A 27,669-nucleotide genomic window follows, 5' to 3' on the forward strand; every position below is an offset into this window, starting at 1 on the left:
TCACTAGGGCAAGTGGTTCACCAAGGACCAAGTTTAGCAGAAGTTTCCCCATCTCATGAAGGCACTGAACGCAATGGGGATCATTGCTTCCTAAGGGGGGAGGACTGCTCACGGCATTATTGTCTCCTTTAGCCGTTCTTTGGTTGGCGACGTCTAGGGCTGCGTCCTCTTTCTATTTAGAAAAAATTCGACCAACGACAACTTATTGCTTAACGACGATCCTTTTATCACTTGGGGTTCTGCCAACTGCGGCTACAAAGCCTTTTAGATTGTCTTGCTTTTTAGATTTTCTAGTTTTTTTATTCTGATATTAATTTTTTGGAAAGATAGAGGAAAGACACAAAATTCACGCACAATAATATGAGTTGTGGCTTTTCAATTGATCACACAAACTTGATTGATTACAATGAACCTAATGAAATGTATTTCCCAAAATATGACTTTAAAACTAGAACTCATTCGACTTGACTTAACTAGAACTCATTGAACTTGACTTAACTAAAACTCACTGAACTTGACTAAATTCACTAACTCTCCAAATTTAATGAAATATTACATAAAAAAATAATTACAATTTCTAACATATTTTGCCTTACATACACTACAATGTATGAGATTTAATAAAATGTAATATTTTTCAACATAATATAAATTTTCTACGTATATTTTTTATTTTAAAAATAAAATTTAATTAAAATTAATTAATTTATACTTCATAAATCAACTAATTTACACTTTGTTCATATTTTAAGTGAAATTCAAATTATTTTTATTGCAAACATTAAAAAACTCGACTTGAATAAACCTATTCTACGATTGCTAACCTAAAACGAAAATGAAGAATATGCACATAGATCTCCACCTTGAATTTTTTATCACTCCAAGAATAATAAATCTCGAGTTAAGTTAAATCTATGCCAAGGATTGCACACTCATAACATCCAAAACGCCAAACGTCACAAAACCTATATCAAGATTATTACGAACATGGTTTAACATTACCCACACCACCACGTGAAGGATGGTTGCTCACGCATAACTTCCAAAGGGCCAAACATGAAAAGAAACCTATTTCAAGATTACAAACATACTTTAACAACCTTTTCTTTCCTCCAAAGGTTATCTTTACCATTACCCACACCGCCACAGGAAATATGGTTGTAGACAAATTTAGTGATCTTAGGGAGTCGTGCTCATCCTAGGAGAAGCCTTTACCATGTACTCCGTGGGGTGAATTTGTGCGTCGCCATGGCCATCATGAAATACGTAAGCAACTCCACCATCGCTAGTCTTATCCATGCCTGCCATCTCGTCATCTGCAGAAACCCTTAGAAGATTGAACTTGTGCAAAGGGTAGAACACGGGGGCCATGGTCGCAGTGATCCATCCCGCGGTGGCTAGAAGTTGTATGACAGGGAGTTACCAAGTTCGCCCGAATTGGGGCAAACATTACGGAAATTCGCCGATTCGGATCGTCCGCTGAACAATTCGCGGAAATTCAATCCGATTCGTAGTATTAAGAGTTAATCATGGGTTAATGCAGTTTGTTAATTCTGTGGCACATATATGGAAAATTTGAAAATGAGAAGGGGTTAGGGTTAGTAAACAATCACATAAAAGAGAGAACTAATATGATTATTTAGCATCGATTTCAAAGTTAGTCGAACTATTACCTGTATATTGGGATAGAAGATAGCTGTAATCTCTGGAATGTTTTATGAGGAGTATAACAATAGATAAATAAATAAATTGATGCAATTAGAAACTTAAGTTAAAAACACAGGCGACAAGGAATTCTACTGGGCAGAAGTCAAATGCAAGATTCGAGAGGGAAGAACCTTGAACAGCAATAATCATTGAATTCGAACTTTAAAGAGGACGGAATTGGAGACGAAGTGAAATACGAACTTTAAAGGCCCAGGATTCGAGCCTGGAGAAGTGAAAGACAGCCTCTCGACGTGTAAATTTCGAACCGCGAGAACTTATACACATGTTTCAAAGGGATGGGATCTGAACCAGGAAAAGTGAAACACGATCTTTAAAAGCTACAGGATCAAAGCTGGGAGAAGAGAAATATCAATTTAATTTAAAGGGACGGGAGTCGAACTGGAAGAAGTGAAGTGCGCGGTCTAAAGGAACGAGATTAGAACGGAAAGAAGTGAAACACGTGCTTTAAAAAATGGGATTCAGACATGGAGGTTTTGGAGAGCCGCCAGCTCAGGAGATGTGCAGGTGTAGCTTGAGCCGGACATGGCGGATGGGCGGGTTCGAACAGGAGACAAGGAATTCTAATCGACAGAAGTCAAGTGCAAGATTCGAGAGGGACGAAACTTGAACAACAATAATCAGTGAATTCGAACTTTAAAGAGGACGGAACTGGAGACGAAGTGAAATACAAACTTTAAAGGGCTGTTAAAATAATAATTTTCACTGCAAGTTTATTTGCGATGCGATCCATCGCAGATCGCTGCCCCCTCCACATCTTGTCCCATGCGCTGCGATGACGAATGATGATGCGATGCGATCTAATCGCATATCGCAGATCACACTAATGTGTGTGTGCTCCACTTTAGTGTTCCGCTAAAAGAGATTTTGCGATGCGATATAAATGAGGTCAATGGGTGAAGTATGGGCCAGCATTAAATAAATTTGATGTGAAGTAAAAGCTACATTTATTGACCGCCAGTAAATGTCAGTAAAACAGTAAATGGAATTTATTGTGGTTGGTAAGTTTTGATGAAATTTTTAATTTTGTTTCAGCGGGAGTATGGGCTCAAGTAATAGTCGGTAAAAGCATTTAATTTCCATTATCTCTTTTACGGAGCATGGTAAGTGAAAATGTGAAGTAAGTTTATTTTGTAGTCATATATATATTTGTAATGTTTTTTTTGTGTTAGTGAGAAGAAGGGAAACGCAGCAGCGCCAATGTAATTGAATTAGAGAATGCACAGCAGTGCGAAGAAAAATAGAAGTGCATCAGCAAGTGTATGTATGTAATACACAGCAGCGTAGTATAACAAAGAAAAAGGAATGCACAACAGTGCTAAAAATGTTTCTGGTTGTTCTGTAACAATTTGAATGTTTTGTTCTTGGAACTGCATCTGAAGAAGTCTTTTGTAAATCCCTCTGAGAGAGGAAGAAGTCTGTAACAACACTTATTTTATTGATGAATGCAAAGTTTTTGTGTGTGTGTGAAAACTCTATCTGTCTGCTGCAAATAATTTTTTTTAAAAAGCTTCCCTGTGTTAAAGATCCTGTGTTTGAAACAGAGCATTGTATTTGTGTTCTGTGATTTTGTTTTTGGGATTTTGACAGAAAAATCCCCAACAGTGGTATCAGAGCTGGTCTAGGCTCTTTGAAGGGTTCAAAGAAGCTGAAAGGAGGAGTCTTTTGTTGCAGCAGTAGATCTTCTCAGGCAAAGGATTCAGGTATTCCAAAAAGTTTTTTTTATGTGTTGCTGAAGAAGCAGTGAGTTGTTTTAAACATACAGTCAAGGATTTAGAGGCATAGATCAGAATGCAAGGAATGGCCAGCACAAGCACTGGTATGGGTATGTTTAACACCCAGCTCCCACAATTTAATGGGAAAAACTATGACTATTGGGCAATAACCATGACAGCTCTGTTTGCCTCTCAAGATTTATGGAAAATAGTTGAAGATGGTTTTGAAGAACCAGCAGATGAAACTGAGTTCAATGCATTAACTCAGGGAGAGAGAGATCTACTGAAGAGCAATAGGAAGAAGGATTCAAAAACCCGTGTGTTGTTGTATCTAGTAGTAGACCAGAGTGTGTTTCCAAGGTTAGCAGCAGCTAAGACAGCAAATGAAGCATGGCAAACCCTCAAGACAGCCTATCAAGGCATGGAGAGAGTGAAGACAACAAAACTACAATTGCTGAGAAAATATTTTGAGAATCTGACCATGAAGGAGTCAGATAACATTGACTCATTCTTCACACATGTAATTGGTTTGGTCACACAGATAAGGACTCATGGAGAAACCCTTGAAGATAGGAGGATTGTGGAGAAAATATTGAGGGTCTTACCCTCAAAGTTTGATGCGATTGTCACCACCATTGAAGAGACAAAGGATCTCTCAAAATTTTCAGTTGATGAGCTTCATGCATCACTGATAACACATGAGCAGAGGTTGAGTAGAAATGAAAACTCATCTCTAGAGCAAGCCTTCAAGACCCAGATGTCCTTTGGAAGAGGAAGAGGTCAAGGCAGAGGAAACAAAAGAGGAAGAGGCAGAAGCCAGAACAGAGGTGGAAGGAACAACCCAGCAAATGCACAAGGAAGAGGCAGCAATCCAAATCAGAACCAAGGCCAAGGCAGCAGCCAACAAAGAGGACAACAACATGCTCAAGGACAAAGGTATGAAAAATCCAATGTCCAATGCTATTATTGTAAAAAGTATGGGCATTATGCTAGTGAATGTAGAAAGAAGCAGCATGATGTGAGTAATAGCTCTAGTGCAAATATTACTAGAGAAAATGTCAGTCAAGATAATGTATTGTTAGCTTGTAACATGGCTGAAACAAATATTGAAGATATATGGTTTCTAGACTCCGGTTGCAGCAACCATATGACAGGAAACTTAGCTTTGTTTTCTGCTTTAGATCAAAGTGTGAATTCACAAGTCACACTTGGGACTGATAGCAAAATTTATGTTATGGGTAAAGGAGAAGTTAAAATATTCACAAAGCAAGGTGAAAAGAAAACCATAGCAGATATCTACTATGTCCCCGGAATGAGATGTAACCTCTTGAGTATTGGACAGCTTGTCCATAAGGGGTACAACGTTTTCTTTAAAAATGATGTATGTACCATCATGGATATAGCACCCAGCAAAAGATGCATTGCTGAAGTCAGAAGATGACAAGGAACAGGATGTTCCCTCTCCGGATCAAGGCAGACTTGAAGAACAAGAAGGAAATGGCAGCAGTCACCCAAGAGACCTTCCAAAGCGTGCCAAAGGATGAAAATTGGTTATGGCACTTGAGATTTGGACATCTCAATTTTGGAGGTCTTAACTTGTTGAGCAGAAAAGGAATGGTAAGAGGATTACCATTGATAGAGAAACCGGACAGCCTTTGTGAAGGCTGCATATTGGGCAAACAACATAGAGAAAGTTTTCCATCAGGGAAAAGCATAAGGGCAAAGGCACCCTTAGAGATTATCCACTCACATTTGTGTGGACCAATGCAAGCTCCATCATTAGCAGGCAGCCTATATTTCTTAACATTCATTGATGATTTTGCAAGGAAGACTTGGATATATTTCCTTAAAAACAAAAGTGAAGTGTTTGAGAAATTCCAAAATTTCAAAGCACTTGTGGAGAACCAAAGCGGGCTGCATATAAAAGTTTTGAGAACTGATAGAGGAGGTGAGTATATCTCCAATGAATTCCTAAAATTTTGTAGAGAAAATGGAATTCATAAACAATTTACAACAAGGTACACTCCACAGCAAAATGGAGTTGCTGAAAGGAAGAACAGGACCATCATGGATATGGCGAGGAGCATGTTGAAGGCAAAACATTTGCCAAATGATTATTGGGCTGAAGCTGTAAATTGTGCAGTGTATATTTTGAACAGGTGTCCTACAAAAGCAGTGATGAACAAGGTGCCAGAAGAAGCATGGAGTGGGAGAAAGCAAGGAGTCACCCACATGAGAGTTTTTGGATGTGTGGCCTATGCACACATTCCAGATCAGCTAAGGAGGAAGTTGGACAGCAAAGGGGAGAAATGTCTTTTCATTGGATACAGTGAGGAATCCAAAGCTTATAGGTTGTATATCCCATCTACCAAGAAATTCTTTGTGAGCAGAGATGTTCAGTTTATTGAGGAGGAAGCTTGGGATGGAAGCATAGAGAAAACAGTTAATGTTAAAAACTGTTTGTCTCATGATGAAGATGATGAAGAGGTGGCTGAAATGCATCCCCAAACAGCAGCGCCAACACAAGGACAGCAAGGAACACCATTGAGGATAAATGAGAGTGCTTCTCCAAGCACACCACAAGGAGGAAATTCAAGTGCATCTTCAAGCACTTGCACACCGAATGAACGAGGTAAGAAGTTCAGAAATTTAAGTGACATTTATAATGAAGGAATGAATTCTTTGTTTGCATTATATTGTCACATTGATGATCCTATTCATTTCGAAGAAGCAATTAAAGATAAGAAATGGATAGAAGCTATGGATGAGGAGATGAATGCCATAGAGAGAAACAAAACATGGGATTTGGTTGAGCTACCAAAAGGCAAAGAAGTTATTGGAGTGAAATGGGTCTATAAGACCAAATGCAATGTTGAAGGCAAAATTGAAAGACACAAGGCAAGACTTGTCGTCAAGGGATACAAGCAGCAATATGGGAGAGACTATGAGGAGACTTTCGCACCGGTTGCAAGAACGGAAACCGTGAGAGCAGTGCTGTCCATAGCAGCACAAAACAAATGGAAAGTCTACCAAATGGACGTGAAGTCAGCATTCCTAAATGGAGTGTTAATGGAAGAGGTTTATATTGAGCAACCTCTAGGCTATGAGAAGAAAGGTATGAGAAGAAAGGTGAAGAGCGCAAAGTGTGCAAATTGAAGAAAGCTCTTTATGGGCTGAAGCAAGCGCCAAGAGCGTGGTACAGTAGAATAGACTCCTATCTACTGGAGAATGAATTTGACAAATGTGAGGGAGAACCCACAGTCTACATCAAAGAAAAGGATGGTAAGATTTTAATTGTTGTCTTGTATGTTGATGATGTTATTTTTACAGGTAATGATGACTACCTCATTGAAAACTTCAAATCAGTCATGAAAGAGGAATTTGAGATGACTGACATGGGTTTATTGAGATACTTCTTAGGCATAGAAGTAGATCAAAATGAAAAAGGAATTTTTATCTCTCAAGCTAGATATGTAAATGAAGTGTTGGAAAGATTCCATATGCAAGAGTGCAAGGCAGCAATCACTCCCACGGTAATGGGATTAAAACTCAGCAGAGAAGACAGCAGCAAGGATTTTGATCCTAGCTTGTATAAGAGCATAGTTGGCAGCCTTATGTATTTAACTGCAACTAGGCCTGACATAATGTTTGCTGTTAGTTTGATTTCCAGATTCATGGAGAAGCCAAAAGAAGCACATTGGCAAGCAGCAAAAAGAATTCTGAGGTATGTTAAAGGTACAAAAAGATTTGGCATTTTATATACTTTTTCAGAAAATTCAAATTTGGTTGGCTACACTGATAGCGATTGGGCTGGAAGTGTGGATGATCGGAAAAGCACTTTCGGTTATGTTTTTCACATGGGTTCAGGAGCAATTTCATGGGCTTCCAAGAAACAACCAATTGTGGCGTTGTCTACAGCAGAAGCAGAGTACGTGGCAGCTACAGCAGCAGCATGTCAAGCAGTTTGGATGAGAAGAATGTTGAGGAGCTTAGGCCAAGAGCAGGCAAAAGCAACAGTGATTTTCTGTGACAATAGCTCAGCTATTGCGTTGTCCAAGAATTCTGTGTTTCACAAGCGAACGAAACACATTGATACAAGGTTTCACTACATCAGAGAATTGGTGAACAATGGAGAAATCGTTTTACAACATTGCAGCACTCAAGAACAGGTTGCAGATATTCTGACCAAGCCATTGGATCAGAAGAGCTTTGAATTTTTAAGGAAGCGTCTGGGTATGATTGATAACCCAACAGTTGAAATTAAAGGGGAGTGTTAAAATAATAATTTCCACTGCAAGTTTATTTGCGATGCGATCCATCGCAGATCGCAGATCACTGCCCCCTCCACATCTTGTCCCATGCGCTGCGATGACGAATGATGATGCGATGCGATCTAATCGCATATCGCACTAATGTGTGTGTGCTCCACTTTAGTGTTCCGCTAAAAGAGATTTTGCGATGCGATATAAATGAGGTCAATGGGTGAAGTATGGGCCATCATTAAATAAATTTGACGTGAAGTAAAAGTTACATTTATTGACCGCCAGTAAATGTCAGTAAAACAGTAAATGGAATTTACTGTGGTTGGTAAGTTTTGATGAAATTTTTAATTTTGTTTCAGCCGGAGTATGGGCTCAAGTAATAGTCGGTAAAAGCATTTAATTTCCATTATCTCTTTTACGGAGCATGGTAAGTGAAAATGTGAAGTAAGTTTCTTTTGTAGTCATATATATATATATATATATATATATATATATATATTTGTAATGTTTTTTTTGTGTTAGTGAGAAGAAGGGAATCGCAGCAGCGCCAATGTAATTGAATTAGAGAATGCACAGCAGTGCGAAGAAAAATAGAAGTGCAGCAGCAAGTGTATGTATGTAATACGCATCAGCGTAGTATAACAAAGAAAAAGGAATGCACAGCAGTGCTAAAAATGTTTCTGGTTGTTCTGTAACAATTTGAATGTTTTGTTCTTGGAACTGCATCTGAAGCAGCCTTTTGTAAATCCCTCTGAGAGAGGAAGAAGTCTGTAACAACACTTATTTTATTGATGAATGCAAAGTTTTTGTGTGTGTGTGAAAACTCTATCTGTCTGCTGCAAATAATTTTTTTTAAAAAGCTTCCTTGTGTTAAAGATCCTGTGTTTGAAACAGAGCATTGTCTTTTTGTTCTGTGATTTTGTTTTTGGGATTTTGACAGAAAAATCCCCAACAAGGGCCAGGATTCGAGCCTGGAGAAGTGAAAGACAGCCTCTCGACGTGTAAATTTCGAACCACGAGAACTGATACACATGTTTCAAAGGGATGGGATCTGAACCACGAAAAGTGAAACACGATCTTTCAAAGCTACAGGATCGAAGCTGGGAGAAGAGAAATATCAATTTAATTTAAAGGGACGGGATTCGAACCGGAAGAAGTGAAGTGCGCGGTTTAAAGAAACGAGATTAGAACGGAAAGTAGTGAAACACGTGCTTTACAAAACGGGATTCAGACATGGAGGAGCTCAATAGAATCTCTTACAGATAAGATTCCAACAGGGAGAAGCATAATACGAGGTCTTACAGGCACCGGATTTGAATTAGGAGAACTAAAATAGGAGCTTTGAGATTTATTGGACTAAAACAGGGAAAGCTTAAAAACTTAGGTTTGAGAAGGACGGGATTCCAATTTTCAGAACAAGAGAACTGAAATCCGATCTGAGAGCCTCGGACCGATGAGAGTCGAACATGCGACGCGCAATGCGCACTGGGAGAACTAAAATGCGAACTTTGAGATGTTTGGATTCGAACGCTCGACCACCTGGGCGAAAAGAAACACAGATTGAGCTTCCACCAGGCTAGATGCGAACTTGCAGTGCAAAATTCGAGCCGGAATATGGAGCAATTTGAGACCAGTGAGGAGTTCGATGAGAATCCCCGTCTATCACTCTGTACATAGGCCTCGCCATTTTGTCCGAAATGCAGGTTAACATTCTCATTTCTGTGGTGAAAAAAAGGTTAAAAGTAGCCGGAAGGGTAAAAAAAATTCAAGAAATTTTGTAGTGTTGGAGTGTTTAAATCTTTGTGAGAATTATTTTGGTAAAATCACATAGAAATTATTTGTCTCTGCATTTGGAACCAACCAGTGTGGTTCATCGTCAGGACAAGTTGAAGATTAAATCTAAGCGATAAGTTAAATAGGGGACGCAGGTCGTTCCAACAACAGCTATATTTGACTTGACAAAGGATAAAAAAGACTTCTAACTGCTAGATTTAAAGAGGGCCAGATGAAAGGGGTCTAAGGTATCTATATTATTAATATTATTATTAATTTAATTTAATATTATTATTCCTATAATTAGTATCAATATTTGGAAATAATTTTATTAAAAATAATATACTAATATTAATTCAATATTACTAATTAATAATGTGAAACAATTATTCAACATCATCAAAATTTTTAAGGTATTCAAAATATTGAAATTCCATCGCTATAACTTAAATTTAGAAAAATTCCTACTAAATTTTATTGGAATATAGTCTAAATTTCCATAATTTTCAGATAAAAAAACAATCTCGTTAGGTTTTCAGAGAAAAAACGATCTCGGTAGACTACGGCAAATTGATGCAGCGATTAAAAAAAAAATTGTTGAGTTTTGTTGGTCAACTGTAATTATTATATCTTAACGCATAGAAAGATATTAAGATAACGGAAATGGATATAAGTAGATACGTTTTACGAACCGTTTATGAGATTGGATGTTTTTATGAAACACCTACATTTTTATTATTTTTTAATATTCGTCACATTCTTTCAGTTTTCCTGGTCTGGCCTCTTCTATTTATATCACCGTCGCTGTTAACTTTTGCATTGTTTTGTTTTCATTATAATGTTTGCGTGGCCATTAACTTAATTTTCCCACATGTTTTACAAGTTGTGTTTTCTCTCATGGCGCTTGATGGTGCACAACTCATTTGAGTATTAGCCAATTTGCATTTTAGCATTTATTTTTATTAAAAATGCTTTTATTAATTTATTATATATTATTAATGATAACTTAATTATTTCTCATTTTTATGCCTTTTGGAATTTGAAAATAATGATGTGTCACGTCTATGCATGCTTGGAATTTGATGTCTCACTAGACGTATTTCATATTTTAAGATGTATTTGACAGTGGTTGTAAATTTTTACCTGTCACTTACCTGTTAAATTTGACATGCTTCATAAATCAGAAACTATCATTTTGACGTTTCATTTAAAATTTTATAATACCCGTCTTTAAGTTAAAAACACCAAAGTCAAAGTAAGTCCAACGTCATAACGCAAATGCATACAATACCTCCCACTCCATGGCAATGAAGCCTGACACACTTTCATAGATTTGAATTGTATAAAAGATTATCTGGCTATAGTCCTTTTGTAGATTTGAAATTTACTTTATGAAGAGAGATCTCTCCCTTGCCCTAGGCAACTAAGAACAATTACTTTGTAATCTAGGTGTTACATTCAACTAACGGACCAACTAGTCTACGACAAGAATGTGAATTCAGCCATCAAACTGTAAGCTATTACGTGATTGAAAAATATTAAAAATATACATGCATTTTTTGGTGTGTATAACACTAAGAAGGGCTAATGGGCTTGTTTCTGTTCCTTCAAAATCAACAAGATTTACCAGTTTTCAAGTTCCAAGTAAGTTGCCTTCTTCAACCAGTTTCAATCTCATTCGGTGGTTTCTTTTTCAATTTCTTTCTTAGTATTTTTTTTATGTGAAATAAATGTTGTGAAATTATACAGGCTTGTCAAAATGAATTTCTGTGAGGTCCGTTATTTTACAAGAATAATATATCATGTCACGTTAAAAAAAAACGTCTTAAATATTATAAAAATAGCTTGTGATTTATTCCATAATAAAGTGCTCAAATACCATTTTGAAAAGCCCATGCTTATTTTTTACTATTTTTGTCTTTTTAGTGCCTTGGCTTATTTTGACTAAAAATAGTATGTGATCTATTCTATAATGAAGCGTTCAATTACCATTTTGAAAAGCACAGGCTTATTTTGACTAATTTTGTATTTTGAGTTTTTTTTACTAAATGCTCTGAAATCAACTTCATTTTTATCGTAGTGAATAAAAAATAATTATTGAAGATGTTACAAACTCATATGTATTTAATATACCTATTTAGATTGTCAACCACTTCTAATATAGTTGTATTTGGAGGATTCAACTTGTACGAAGTACATGAATAGAATAAGTGATGGTATTGTTTAGGGCAATGTTTAATAGGAGGAATTTCTTTGTGTAATTGGTTGGGCTGTATATTTCCTCTATGATGTGGACAACAATGTGAATCTTAATTTTTAAGATGAGGAAATCATAGGCTCATATTTAAGATATTATGAACAAATGCAGATGATGAGTTGATTAACTCGTAGATGGATTGCAGAGTTTGTAGATTGCGAGTTTGCTTAGTCTTGACATTTTTCAGGGTCATGGTTTTAGGAATAATGTGTTCCAAATAAGTGTAATGGGTATCAAATTAGTTGAAAGGATATACAAATATTTAAAAAAAAACATTTAGCTACCATTACTGGATTTATTATTCAAGTAGTTCGCAGTTGGTTGAAAGTGCACTTATAGGGATTAAATTTATCTTGGTATAAATAAATAATCCAATAAATAAAACATGTAGTGAGTGAATAAAGATGTTTGTTCCCATATGTAAATAAAATATTTGGTGAGAATAAGTTATTAAGAAATAGTTAAACGCGTAATTATATGTTTAATAAATTTAACATATGTAGTAGATTATTGGATTTAAATAAATTATAAAAAATGATAGTAGTTAAATTCTTGATATTTAAAAAAGTAACTCTCTCATTTACTAGCAGTTGAGGATCCTCATCATCTTAACTATATGGCTTTCTTTAGTTTCTTTCACATGTCAAAATTTATGTACATAATCAAAATCATTAACTCCCAAAGGCTAAAAAGCTTTATAAAATCTTAAAAATATGGTTGTATACTAGGTGGAAACACATATGCTAATTTAGGAAGAAATAAGGCACTCGAAAAGGGAAATTAAAAGAAGTGGAGACATGGTGAAACACATATGTTGAGAAGAAACAAGGCACTCTCATAGGGAGATTAAAGGAAATTGAGATGAAGGAATAGTTGTAAGAGAATTTCTAGATAAGAGGAGGTGGACACTCACAAATTTAAGTAGAGTAGAATGTAAAATGAAAAACATAAAAGAAATGCCAAAACGTCGTCAAATTTTCATTTGACGAGCTGTAGAGATTTGAAACTCCAGACCTGGGTCTATGGCCTTTGGCTTTCAAAAATAATGGTAAACTAAAATATAATTTATATAATATTATTAAAAAGATTCGTTTTCAAGTTTTTTTAAGCAACCAATAAAAATGATGGTTGAGGTAAATAATGCTGACGTCAATTATTTAAATAAATCATGGGACGCTGATAACAGGCACTTTTATGGCCTTTGGCTTTCAAAATAATGTTCAACGGTCACTCTTGCCCACGTCTACGACTGTATTGTTTCCAAAAATATAATTTAAATAATATTATAAAAAATATTCGTTTTCGAATTTTCTCGAGCGAACAACGAAAATGACGGCTGATGTATATCGTTATTGATATATTATTTATACTGTTTTTTTATTACAAATGCTTCTGTTAATTAATTATTTAAATAAATAATTAAAAGCAATAATTGTAATAGTTGTTATAAATATTGGTGAATACACGACGTAATCAAAGATGACGGTGTGTTAGTAGTTGCGTACATTGTACGACATACGTATAATGATGATAACCATGATGCATTTACAACTCGTTATTATAGTAAAATATATCACCAAAAACCATCATTGAAGTAACAAATCTGATTTTACAAATTTTACCTTTTTAAGTTTTGAAGGTATGGTGAGAGGGATTAAGGGTTGAAATTGCCTCTAGGAAATTAAAATTATTTAAAAATATTTAGAGATACTCACACAATAATGATGATAATAATATTCTATGAAAATAGTAAAATTGCAAAACAAATTATTATTTCATCCAATATGTAAGTATTCTAATATGTGAATATTTTATTCAGTATGTAGATTATAATTTAATTAAAAGAAAAATTGAAAACAGAAGAGCATAGGTATTCAGTCAGAAGAGGCATAATGCACTTGAGAACTGTTTTCCACTTTTCCATTTTTAGGGCAACAACTTATAAGATACGATAACATAAATTAAATGGATTATACTAATCAGTGTGGCAAAATTCAAAATTAAATTCGTATTGTTATAGTACAAGGCCGTACAAATATTCCATAATTATTCTGGGTGGTTTTCTTTCTTCTTCTCATTTTACTTTATTAGGTCCTTGTTGGATATATCGAATCCCCTTTGCGATATGAAGCAATTTGTGCTAGCAGCGTTTTTGGTTTCATGATTTAGATGGGAGTCGTCTATCGAGGCGGAGGAATTGTCTGAATCGTTAAAAAGAGTTGGAATTCCGATAAAAATATTCAAAAATTTTTGTAAAGATTATTTGAATCGTGTTTTTGATGATGGAAATGAATTCAACATCATCAAAAAAAATTTAAACACCTAAAATTTTGAAGTTTAACAATTATAATTTGAATTTACAAAAATCCTTGTCAAAACTGAAATTTCCATAACTTTCCCTCTGCTAGTTAGACTACGGCTATGGCGTTTGGATGAGGCTATTATGTTTTATTAAATTATAATTAAATAAAAAATTTATATAATCGAACGTGGCAGCGCTTACTTTGGAATTTAGATCTCGGGTTGTGGTGGTAGGGTCAGTCTCCTGTCACCAAGTTGGCAGATGTAAGGCGGTGTGTTGTGCAATCTTTACTTTGGCCATTGAGGATTGGGTTGGGTTGGGTTTCACTGTGGCGTTTACTTTGGGTACCGAAGATTCGGTTAGGTTTGAGTGTAGTGTTTACTTTGGGCATTGAAGATTTAATTTTAATAGTTGATTGTGTGAAATATTTTTTTTTAATATATATATATATATATATATATATATATATATAATTATTATTTATTATTTATTTATTTATTTGGGGTGTTTTAAGTTTTATAAAATTTATTCGTTAAAGATTTTAATTTTTAATTTTTTATTTTTTATTATTATTGTTGTGATGTTATTGGTAATGATTTTATTTTATTCTTGTTTTTGGTAGAGTTTGGTGTTTAGTGGAGGTTTGGTGTTATTTTTGTTCTTGAGTGATTTAGCTAGGGTTTTATGTAGTCTTTATTCTAGGCAACGAAGAGTAGTCGATGTTTTGATATAATGTTTTTGCATAGCATTAAAGGTAACGAGTGTTTTCGATTTTAAAAGGGTTTGTATTGTTCATTTACTAGGGTTTACATTTGTTGTTGTTGTTGGTCAAGTAAAGTTTGGTGTTTTCCAAATATTTGGAATTCATTGTATCCTATTGTATTTGACCTATTATTGATTCTTGTGGATGTTGTTGGCAATGGGTTCTATTACGTTGTTGTTCATCATGGCTTAAACTAGTGGAGTTTGACATTTGACAAAGGCTTGGCACTCTCCATGTTCTAGCACAATTTTCCCTTCAATTGTTGTTGTGGATGTTGCTTGTAGTGAGTTTTACATAATTGTTATTCAAGGTCTTTAGGGTATCGAACCTTACATACACCAATGCTACATTTTTCACCTATAGAGCTTGGTATTTTTATGTTGGGTCCATTGTTAACAAGGTTTGTGTTGGTGTGACAATGTTGGATTCCAATGTATTGTTGTTCGGAGCTTTATGGAAGTGCTAGGTTTTATTCTATTGGTTATATGCCCAGAGATATTTAGTGCAATAATGCATATGAAAAACACTATTATGCTTGTTTGCACTTGTGTTGTTAGTCATTGTTTGATATGTTTGAAGGAATAATATCTTCCAAAATGGTTGTGTTTTATGGATTGCAATATATAACAACTTCTATTAGGGATAACTAGTAAATTAGAAGTCTAATATTTGCTACCATTGCCTTCAAGCAATATTTATAGAAAACTATACTCATTTGTTAGATAACAATTTCATGAAGAAATTGTCCACGACAAGAATCACAATGTTTATAATGAATGTCAATATTAAAAAAAACTCGTTGAGACTACTTGTTTTTTAGAATTTAGATGTTCATGGTTTCTTTTTTTATTGTGACAATATACCTTTTGGTATATCAATTCAATGGTTCTTGCAAGTTAATAATTACATAAATTCTCTTCTTAGATATAAGGGTAGTTTTTCAGTTATTGAAAACTAATTTTCTTTTAAATAAATGTGGCCTTAGTATCTCGTATACATTTAGATCTATACTATAGTTATAGCTTTGTGCCAAAAAAATGGTGTTTCAAAAACCAATTGCAATAGTGCCTCTTTCATGGTGTGAAAGAAAATTGTATTTAGCAAGGTTTTTGTGTTAAACAAATTGAAAAAATTAGTATCAATGTTAACAAAGTTTAGTATATCAAATGATATATTGTTTTCATTGTTTCCTTTATACAATGTAATAGAAATCTATAAATATTTGTCTAAACTTTGTCCCATATCAATTCATTTAAAAAATAAACAACAATAACAAAATTGATGAAAGATAATAACAATTTTTTCATTACTAAAATCCTAGCCATTCTTGATACACAACTCCTCAATGTAGTGGTGGCTATAGTTGTCTCTACATCAACATGATGACTTAGATTCAATGTATGCTTTACTGAAACACTTTTTGGTCTTCATTCCAAATCTTTTTTTTTTAAAGAATATGACACTCATAAACTTGTTCTATTGTTGTTCTAGTCTAAATTAACACAATAAATCTTTTTGATGATTACAATGTGAACACAATGGAGCCTTGAATGTTTGGAATTAATGGAGTCCCTCTCATTGGGGAATTCTCTTTTCTCATTCTCTTGTTTCATGTGATTTGATTTTGCATAGTTGCATTACAATTTATCATTCTTTTTGCACAATATATATCATTTATGACTTTATTATTTTCTAATTCCATATTCATATACAACATTAAGTGTTTTTTCTTTACCACAGATTTGTTTTTCTTTATACATATTTCTATAATTTTGTTTACCTCTTGCTAATCTACATTGCTATTATTATGACATGTACAATTATTCATACTTGCTTCTACTATACAAAAATCTAGCTAAAATGTCACTGTTGTTTGTTTGTTTGTTTTGACATTGTTTCTCATTTCTCTACTAAAAATTATTTGGTTATATAATTTCTTCCTTGCAATATCATTGGTCCAAGTGAAAAAAAGGAAATAAAATTAAATAAAGCACCATAGGGGTGAATTCATGAAGATGGGTTACACTTTTGGGCCAAATGTGACGATTAAATTTCAATTTTTTCTTCTTTTATCGAATTGAAGCCCTCAAACTTCATATAAGCATTGTGAATTTTGATTCAGAGTAAAAACACAATATATAGAGAATTATGTTGTTGTCCTAATGATATTTTTTACAAAAAACTTCACTGTTGTATAATCTCTCAATTTTCCATCAAATGAAATACTTGTCCTTGCAAATTTTAGCACATCTTAAGAGATATGTGTGTGTTCACATAGAATAACTTAGTCTAAAATGTGTAATTTAATATCTATATATATATATATATATATATGGAGAAAACTAGGTTTTTCATATTAAATTCTTATTTTTTTATTATTTTTTGAAGCTAGGGAAGTAAAATTTCAATTCCATTTTGTAGACACATGTGTTTGCGTAATATTTTTTTTCTATTCTTTAAATAAATTCAAAAACCAAGAATACCCTTTTGAAGAGGAATCGTAAACAAAGATATTTATATTTTTCGAATTCTTTTTGTTTTGTATATTTTATGTTATTGATTTTTTATTCAGCCAAACTCACTGAAGACTAAATTAACTAACTCTCCAAATTTAATGAAATCTTACATAAAAAAATAATTACAATTTCTAGCATGTTTTGCCTTATATAAACTACAATGTATGAGATTTAATAAAATCTAATATTTTCCAACATAATTTAAATTTTCTACATATATTTTTTATTTTAAAACTTAAATTTAATTAAAATTAATTAATTTATACTTCATAAATCAACTAATTTACACTTTGTTCATAGCTTAAGTGAAAATGGAGTCTTTGTATGATGACATTGGGAAATCTTTATACATATGCTATGATTCCTCCCTTCAAATTATTTTTATCGCAAACATTAAAAACCTTGACTTGAATAAACCCACCTATTCTACGATTTCTAACATAAAACGAAAATGAAGAATATGCACATAGATCTCCACCTTGAATTTTAATTGCTCCAAAAATAATAAATCCCGAGTTAAATTAAATCTATGCCAAGGATTGCACACCCATAACATCCAAAACGCCAAACGTCACAAGAAACCTATTTCAAGATTACAAACATACTTTAAGAAACCTTGTTTTTTCTCCAAAGGCTATCATTACCATTACCCACACCGCCACGGGAAATATGGTTGTAGCCAAATTTAGTGACATTAGGGAGTCATGCTCATGCTAGGAGAAGCCATAACCATGTACCTAGTCACCATCGCCATCATGAAATATGTAAGCAACTCCACCATGGCTAGTCTTATCCATGCCTGCCATCTCCTCCTCTGCAGAGATCCTAAGAAGATTGAGTTTGTACAGAGCATAAAACAGCGGATTTGGGAAGCGCACTACAGTTGGTTCGCTGAACATTTTAGAGTAGAGAAAACAGTGGTGGTATTGTAGAAGTATTTTTATTGCCCGAAACTTCATCAAGATGTTGTGAATTACATTAGATCCTGCGTCGCCTACACCATTTCCAAACCAACCATCAAGAAGCAAGGCCTATATACTCATCTACTTGCTCCTAGTCGACCTTGGGAATCCATCTCCTTAGATTACATGTTGGGCCTTCCTTCTACTAGGCACGACAATGATTGCATTTTCATGGTTGTCGACAAATTCTCTAAGATGATCATCATGGCAGCCTGCAAGAAGAGTATCATAGCAGAGGTCACTGCTAAGATATTATTTGAGCGAGTGTGGGTACACTTTGGGATCCCACAGTCCATTGTCTCAGATCAAGACAACAAATTCATGAGTGCATTTTGGTCAAGTCTCTGGTCGATGCTGGATACCAAACTTAGTAAGTCGATGACATTCCACCCCCAAACTGATGGCAAAACAAAGGTAGTCAATAGGATGATTGTACACATTATGTGCATATACAACTCGAATCATCAACACACATGGGATGAAAGCCTTCCCTATGTCCAACACAGCTACAACAAAGCTCTCCATAACTCAACGACCCATAACCCCTTTCAGTTCGGGCTTGCATTTCAGCCATTATGTCCCATTGATGTGGACATACCATTTGCAACTACTTAGGTAGATTTGACTCACATCCAGTCCGAAGCCAACAGGTCTAACAGCTTTATTGAGTGCATTCAACCCACCCGTTAGCAGATCCATGATATATTGGACAAAGCTAATGCTAAGAACAAGCAATACCATGATCAACATCGAGTGTCGCATAAGTTACAGGTAGGCAACAAAGTTTGGCTACATTTGTAGGAGCGCCTCGCTGGATGTTATAGCTCTGATACCACTTGTTATAGCTATGATACCATTTGTTATAAATCTGATCCAAAAATATATGATAATAGAAATAAACCCAAGAGATGATAAGATCTGAATATAGATAACAATGATTCACTTTATTGATCAAACCCTTAAAGTAGGGAAACACCATACATTCACTCCTTAAGGAAGGAAAACACTCCACAAGCCATATGTCTGTTCATACAATAATCCTTGACATCTCTCCATGTGGAGTCTCTAGCCTCTATATAAGCCTCATACATACAATACCATAGGTCATTACCATGGTTCTCTCATACCATCGAACTAATACCATGGGCCCATTACATTATTACTAACTACTTGTGGTCCCTTACATGATACGGGTTAACCACCTTATTTATTACTATGGCCCATCCCATTATTACATTATTCCCTTGGGTACCTCTCTTTGTACCCTATATTATCCCCCCCAGGTATATAACATTCCATCCCCCTTAGCATGTTTCGTCCCCGAAACATGGAAAGAACATAAATAATAAGATCTACTCAAAAGAGTAGTCCACTGGTACCATGCATGTGCATCTAACCATCCAAGAGAAAGGTGAACCCTCAATCTCGCTGGTGCCTCGCTCGCTTGAGATGGAAGTTGACCATGGCAACTCTTCTATGTTGATGTGTAGTAGGTGGATCTTTGCTCCGCTCTATCTATCATGCGGGGGTTGTTGTCCTTATGGCTAATTGGTTGCCATCTTGTTGGTTGTTGTCTTGCCGGGTGATGTGGGTGATGATATGTTGAAGTTTTAACCCACGATGTTTTTTTCTTTAATTCACCCTTTACTAGAGCCTGATTGTTATCTGGTGCACGTTGGGGTGCTTGCTGTGGTGTCTTATCTTCCAATATTACTTCAACCACTGAGCCCTCATCTGATGTATCAGCACCTGTAACCTTTTCTGCTTCAGCCTTTGTCTGTGTTTGATTGTAAATCATCACTGGCTCATCATCTGATATGTCAGTCCCTGGAACATCTTCTGCTTCAGCCTCCATGTACTCTACCTGTTTATTGATGGAAATATCTTGTAATGTAATTTTCTTCTTTTTATACCAGAGCTTCAGGAATTTCTTCTGCATATTAATATTGATAGTACTCACAGATTCTATCCAAGGATATCCCAAAATAACATCCATATTATCCATATCTGAAGTATAAAAATCACCATGCAACACATACTTATCCATAGAAATCTTCAAATCCTTATACACTTGAACATCCTTGTCATCCACCTGTGTGTTTTCAATGTGTTTTGATGGAACTTGCAATTTTTTTGTCAAATTAACATTGATAAAATTATGTTTGCAACTAGGATTTATAGAAAAAATGATCTTCTCCTTTTAAATCAATCCATGAACCTGTAATAAGGATATACCAGTAGGAAATAACCCCACATGTTTTCCCTTATCTTGTTTTCTAGCCTAAGACCATTTTCCCATAAGGAGTTTTCCCAATTGTTCATTCGAAAATTTGGACAAGTCTTTGATGCCAAGTGAGTTCCACCATATGGAAGCCTCTTCTTTCAAACCAATTGGTACTTTAGACTTCCAAAATACCCCATATATGCTCTTTAGTTTTTGTATGAATTTTTCAATAGTAGGGCTATCATCTTTTCTTGTAAAATTTCCCATGAAGAGGGTTTGAGAAAAATTCACTTACTTGGCGAAAATTTGAAATGGCCACAATTCCGTAAATATTGCTCAGAATCTGTATTATGACATGTTTTCGGAAATAGAACAACCATTCTGCATCTGCCCATGTGATAGAAATCTTGAGTCAGGAACTGGAATTTCAGATCTGCGCTGCAACTCTCCTGTCGTCACCAAAATTTCTAAAAAACGTTGATTTTAAATCAGCAATATCTCCCTCATCTGAACTCCGATTTGACTGATTTTTTTTTAAATCGGGTATTTTGTCACAAATAATTCAGATCTGCAATTAGATTTTGCCCCAAAATGTACAAATCTGTGCCATAAACTCGCTACCCCGAAAAAATGTATGCAACACCACTGATTTTTAGATCATCATTGTCTCCTTCATCCAAACTCCAATTCGGCCGATTTTTTTTTTGAAATCAGGGATTTTTTTGTAAAAAATCCAAATCTGCAATTAAATTTTGTAGATTTTGGCCCAAAATGTACATATATGATCTGCAAACTCGTCGCCCAGAAATCCTGCCAAAAAAAAAAAAAATCTCCACTTTTGCCCAAAAAAGTGCTCTGATACCACTTGTTATAACTTTGATACCATTTGTTATAAATCTGATCCAAAAATATATGATAATAGAAATAAACCCAAGAGATGATAAGCTCTGAATATAGATAACAATGATTCACTTTATTGATCAAACCCTTAAAGTAGGGAAACACCATACATTCACTCCTTAAGGAAGGAAAACACTCCACAAGCCATATGTCTGTTCATACAATAATCCTTGACATCTCTCCATGTGGAGTCTCTAGCCTCTATATAAGCCTCATACATACAATACCATAGGTCATTACCATGGTTCCCTCATACCATCGAACTAATACCATGGACCCATTACATTATCACTAACTACTTGTGGTCCTTTACATGATATGGGTTAACCACTTTATTTATTACTATGACCCATCCCATTATTATATTATTACCTTGGGTACTTTCCTTTGTACCCCATATTATTCCCCCTAGGTATATAACAGTGGACCCCATCGCAAGCTTCGCCTGCTTCGATATGGGCCATACACCATCACCAAGGTTGTATGGAACAATGCCTTTGAGCTCAACATCCCACCGTTTTTTGGTCTGCGCCCAATGTTCAATGTATACCACCTTCGGTCATACTTTCCATCATTTTTGGACACATCTGACATTACATAACAACTCACACCAATAGAGCTAAATCCGAACTACATGGAACATGCCACAACTGATCAACTTATGGAACTACGGAGCAAAAACACTCGCCAATAGAGGATCCAACTATATCGAGTTGCCAAAGCAGGTCAACTCCTTCACTAGGGCAAGTGGTTCACCAAGGACCAAGTTTAGCAGAAGTTTCCCCATCTCATAAAGGCACTCAATGCAATGGGGATCATAGCTTCCTAAGGGGGGTGGACTACTCACGACATTATTGTCTCCTTTGGCTCTTCTTTGGCTGGCAGCATCTAGGGCCGCGTCCTCTTTCTATATAGAAAAAATTCGACTAGCTACAACTTATTGCTTAATGGCGATCCTTTTATCACTTGCGGTTCTGCTCGCTGCGGCTACAAAGCCTTTTAGATTGTCTCGATTTTTAGATTTTCTAGCTTTTTTATTCTAATATTAATTTTTTGGAAAAATAGAGGAAAGACATAAAATTCACACACAATAATATGAGTTGTGGCTTTTCAATTGATCACACAAACTTGATTGGTTACAATGAACATAATGAAATGCATTTCCCAAAATATGACTTTAAACTGGAACTCATTTGACTTGACTTGAGTAGAACTCACTGAACTTGACTAAATTCATTGACTCTCCAAATTTAATGAAATTTTAAATAAAAATATAATTACAATTTCTAACATGTTTTACCTTACATAAACTACAATGTATGAGATTTAATAAAATCTAATATTTTCCAACATAATTTAAATTTTCTACATATATTTTTCTTATTTTAAAACTAAAATTTAAGTAAAATTAATTAATTTATACGTCATAAATCAACTAATTTACACTTCATAAATCAACTAATTTACACTTTGTTCATAGCTTAAGTGAAAATGGAGTCTTTGTATGATGACATTGGAGAATCTTTAAATTAAAAAAAAAAAAAAAAACTCCACTTTTGCTCAAAAAAGTGCTCTGATACCACCACTTGTTATAAATCTGATCCAAAAATATATGATACTAGAAATAAACCCAAGAGATAATAAGATCTGAATATAGATAGAAATGATTCATTTTATTGATCAAACCCTTAAGGTAGGGCAACACCATACATTCACTCCTTAAGGAAGGAGAATACTTCACAAGCCATATGCCTGTTCATACAATAATCTTTGATATCTCTCCATGTGGAGTCTCTAGCCTCTATATAGGCCTCATACATACAATACCATGGGTCATTACCATGGTTCCCTCATACCATCGAACTAATACCATGGACCCATTACATTATTACTAACTACTTGTGGTCCCTTACATGATATGGGTTAACCACTTTATTTATTACTATGACCCATCCCATTATTATATTATTACCTTGGGTACTTCCCTTTGTACCCCATATTATTCCCCCTAGGTATATAACAGTGGACCCCACCGCAAGCTTCGCCTGCTCCGATATGGGCCATACACCATCACCAAGGTTGTATGGAACAATGCCTTTGAGCTCAACATCCCACCGTTCTTTGGTCTGCACCCAATGTTCAATGTAGACCACCTTCGGTCATACTTTCCATCATTTTTTGACACATCTGACATTACATAACAACTCACACCAATAGAGCTAAACCCGAACTACATGGAACATGCCACAACTGATAAACTTATGGAACTACAAAGCAAAAACACTCGCCAATAGAGGATCCAACTATATCGAGTTGCCAAAGCAGGTCAACTCCTTCACTAGGGCAAGTGGTTCACCAAGGACCAAGTTTAGCAGAAGTTTCCCCATCTCATAAAGACACTCAATGCAATGGGGATCATAGCTTCCTAAGGGGGGTGGACTACTCACGACATTATTGTCTCCTTTGGCTCTTCTTTGGCTGGCAGTGTCTAGGCTGCGTCCTCTTTCTATATAGAAAAAATTCGACTAGTTACAACTTATTGCTTAATGGCAATCCTTTTATCACTTGCGGTTCTGCTCGCTGCGGCTACAAAGCCTTTTAGATTGTCTCGCTTTTTAGATTTTCTAGCTTTTTTATTCTAATATTATTTTTTTGGAAAAATAGAGGAAAGACATAAAATTCACACACAATAATATGAGTTGTGGCTTTTCAATTGATCACACAAACTTGATTGGTTACAATGAACATAATGAAATGCATTTCCCAAAATATGACTTTAAACTGGAACTCATTTGACTTGACTTGACTAGAACTCACTGAACTTGACTAAATTCATTGACTCTCCAAATTTAATGAAATTTTACATAAAAATATAATTACAATTTCTAACATGTTTTACCTTACATAAACTACAATGTATGAGATTTAATAAAATCTAATATTTTCCAACATAATTTAAATTTTCTACATGTATTTTTCTTATTTTAAAACTAAAATTTAATTAAAATTAATTAATTAATACTTCATAAATCAACTAATTTACACTTTGTTCATGGCTCAAGTGAAAATGGAGTCTTTGTATGATGACATTGGAGAATCTTTAAATAATAAATCCCCAGTCAAATTAAATCTATGCGAAGGATTGCACACTCATAACATCCGAAACGCCAAACGTCACAAAACCTACATCAAGATTAGGAACATAGTTTAACATTACCCACACCACCATGTGAAGGATGGTTGCTCACGCATAACTTCCAAAGGGCCCAACATCAAAAGAAACCTATTTCAAGATTACAAACATACTTTAACAACCCTTTTTTTTCCTCTAAAAGGTTATCTTTACCATTACCCACACCGCCACAGCAAATATGGTGGTAGCCAAATTTAGTGAGATTAGGGAGTCGTGCCCATGCTAGGAGAAGGCTTTACCATGTACCCCATGGGGTGAATTTGTGCGTCGCCATTGCCATCATGAAATACGTAAGCAACTCCACCATGGCTAGCCTTATCCATGCCTGCCATCTCGTCATGTGCAGAAACCCTAGAAGATTGAACTTGTGCAAAGCGTAGAACACGGGGGCCATGGTCGCAGTGACCCATCCTGCGGTGGCCAGAAGTTGTATGGCACAGAGTTACCAAGTTCGCCCGAATTGGGGCAAACAGTACTGTAATTCGTTGATTCCTATCGTCCGCTGAACAATTCTCCGTGGAGTATAACAATAGATAAATAAATAAATTGATGCAATTAGAAACTTAAGTTAAAAACACAGAATTAATATGAAACCCGACCCTGACGAAAACTTACCCGGCGAAACAGCGTTGAGTAGTGTTCCAGTCCTTTGCCGTAGTGCACCAAAGACCGATATGTAACCATCAGTATTTGGCAAAGGGCCGGATGACAATTACACAATACACTAAAATTCAAACCCCAAGCATTACCAATTGAGGGTTTCAGTCGCAAGGTTTTCCTCCCAACAGGTAAGGGACCGAATGAGCGAGGCAGTGTGAGACGGGAGGAGGCCGTTACTTTGTAACTCCTCAATCTAGATTCGTCGGCCATGTTTAGCCCTAATCTTTCCACCGTTGGATGATTGCCAGCACATAAGATATGGTACAAACACAGTTACAATCTCCAGAAATTTCCAACCAAGCTTCATTGAATAAATATTTCATCATAAAATAATGTATGTGGGTAAGTAAAAGGACAGAGAAGGATTATTCATTAGCTATGCTTTGAAAAGAGATAGATAGAAGCGGATGGGATATATAGAAACCAAAAAATGATATGAAGAAGGAAAAGAAAAGCTGAAAATATAAGTGAAATTAGAAAAGTTTTGTTGGTTTAATTTTCAAAATTTAAAAATGACAGAAAATAAGTGAAAATGGCTTATTCTTTCTAATTTTGTTGGTTTAATTTTCAAAATTTAAAAATGAAAGAAAATAAGTGAAAATGGCTTATTCTTTAGTTGTGAGAAGATTTTCGAAATAAAAATTAATAGGGTTTGGATGGCATCTCTAAATAAGGAAAATAAAAGGTTAAAAATGCAAAACAAAATAGAAGGTAAAATTGATTAGAAAATTTTTGTTTTTTAATGAAGGAATTGGTTTTTATTTATGGAAGAATTGAAGTGACTTAATTTTAAATAATTAGTTTTTATAATTGGTTTTTATTTATAGAAGGATTGAAATTTTTTAGGGAAAAAATGAATAATAAATTTTTTAGATAATTTTATTTGTAAGATTATTATATTATTTAAAATTCATAAAAATTATTCAAAATTCAAAATAAATTAAAAAAAAAACTAACCAGAAAATGCTTTTATGATATCAATTATCGAATTTTTTCCATTCAAATTTTTATCATACCTGAAAAAGTTTTTATGATATCGATTATCAAATTTTTATTACACCATATCGAATTCGAATTTGAACTTGGGCCGCTAGGAGCCTCCCACCTCCACCCATGAATAACCCGCAAGGCCTCGAGGACTTCCCATTAGGAGGCAGCCCGTACACTTGCAAAACATATTCCTCCTTCGCAAAGAGTGCGGTAAAGATGATCCCCCAAGCCCTGCAACCACTGTGGAGTTGCGCGGCCTCTGGGGTGTCATCATACTTCATCTTGGCAGCCAAGATGTTGAATCCTATCACCACCCACGCCGAGACAAACCCACAAACAATGGCGGCCCATGGCTCCACCATGGACCACCCGCTCGTGATCACCGCAAATCCACCAAGCAACCCGTTGCACACGTCCAATGCATTCCAATGCCCTGTTAGAAGCCTGCGCCCAAACAATGTTCTCAAAGCCGCAGAGCACCTTGTAAGAGTGGTCGTGACAGCTGTCTTGCCAATCACTTTCCACCGGCCATCCACGTTACTACCGGCGCCTGAACTATAGGGCACCAAGATCTTTACAAATGACCCCGCATTGAAACGGTACCATCCAAAGGTTCCGAACAACACCAACATGGCACTGTAGCCCTTAAATGGCGATTCTCTTCCCCTCATGGTTATATCGACCAATCCTCGGCGCCTCAATAAGCGCTCCCCACAAACCGGTGACCCCATCGATCATGTGAACGACCCAGCCCCTCAATAAGCGCTCCCCACAAACCGGCGACCCCACCAATCATGTGAACGACCCAGCTGCCGGCAAAGTCATAAACTCCGCTTCCGAAAAGCAAACCATTGCCTTTCGAAGCGCCGAGCCAACCATCAAGCGACCACACCCACCCAGTGTGAAACCACTGGGTAGACGAACCCTGTGAGAATCGAACTGTATATCAAGTACGCCGCAAACTGCGTGCGCTCTGCGATAGATCCACTGGTGATCCCTACGGCCGCAATAGCGAACACTCACTAGTACAGAAAATATGCATAATCGTACTAGAAGTTCTCATTCGAGACCTTCTTAAGCCCGAAGAAATAATGACCAATGAATCCATTGCAGTCCTTTCCCCTTCCGAAGGTGAAGGCGAAGCCAAAGAGATAGTAGAAGATGCCACCAGTGGCCGCATCGAGAACATTGGTGAGCATGATGTTCACGGTGTTGTTGGCCCGCAAGAAGCCTGCGCATAGCATACAAAACCCTAGCTGCATGGCAAAGACAAGGAAGGCCGAGAAGAGTAGGTACGTGGTGTCCACAACGTAGCTCGTGGAAACAACCTGTAACTTGTTGCAGAAAAAGTCGCTGGCTGTGCCGTTGAGGAGGTTTTGGAGAGTCGCCATCTCAGGAGCTGTGTAGGTGTAGCTTGAGCTAGACAT

At 35.7% G+C, this 27,669-nt stretch overlaps 1 pseudogene; it reads right to left on the bottom strand.

The window, feature by feature from the left end:
• Positions 1-1,179: 1,179 nt before the first annotated feature.
• Positions 1,180-27,669, bottom strand: LOC149211821 (ammonium transporter 1 member 2-like; annotated as a pseudogene).

Source organism: Pinus tabuliformis, chromosome 1_1 (genome assembly GCF_031772625.1).
Source record: "Pinus tabuliformis cultivar Carrire ecotype Pingquan chromosome 1_1, CPIR1, whole genome shotgun sequence".
Lineage (NCBI taxonomy): Eukaryota > Viridiplantae > Streptophyta > Pinopsida > Pinales > Pinaceae > Pinus > Pinus tabuliformis.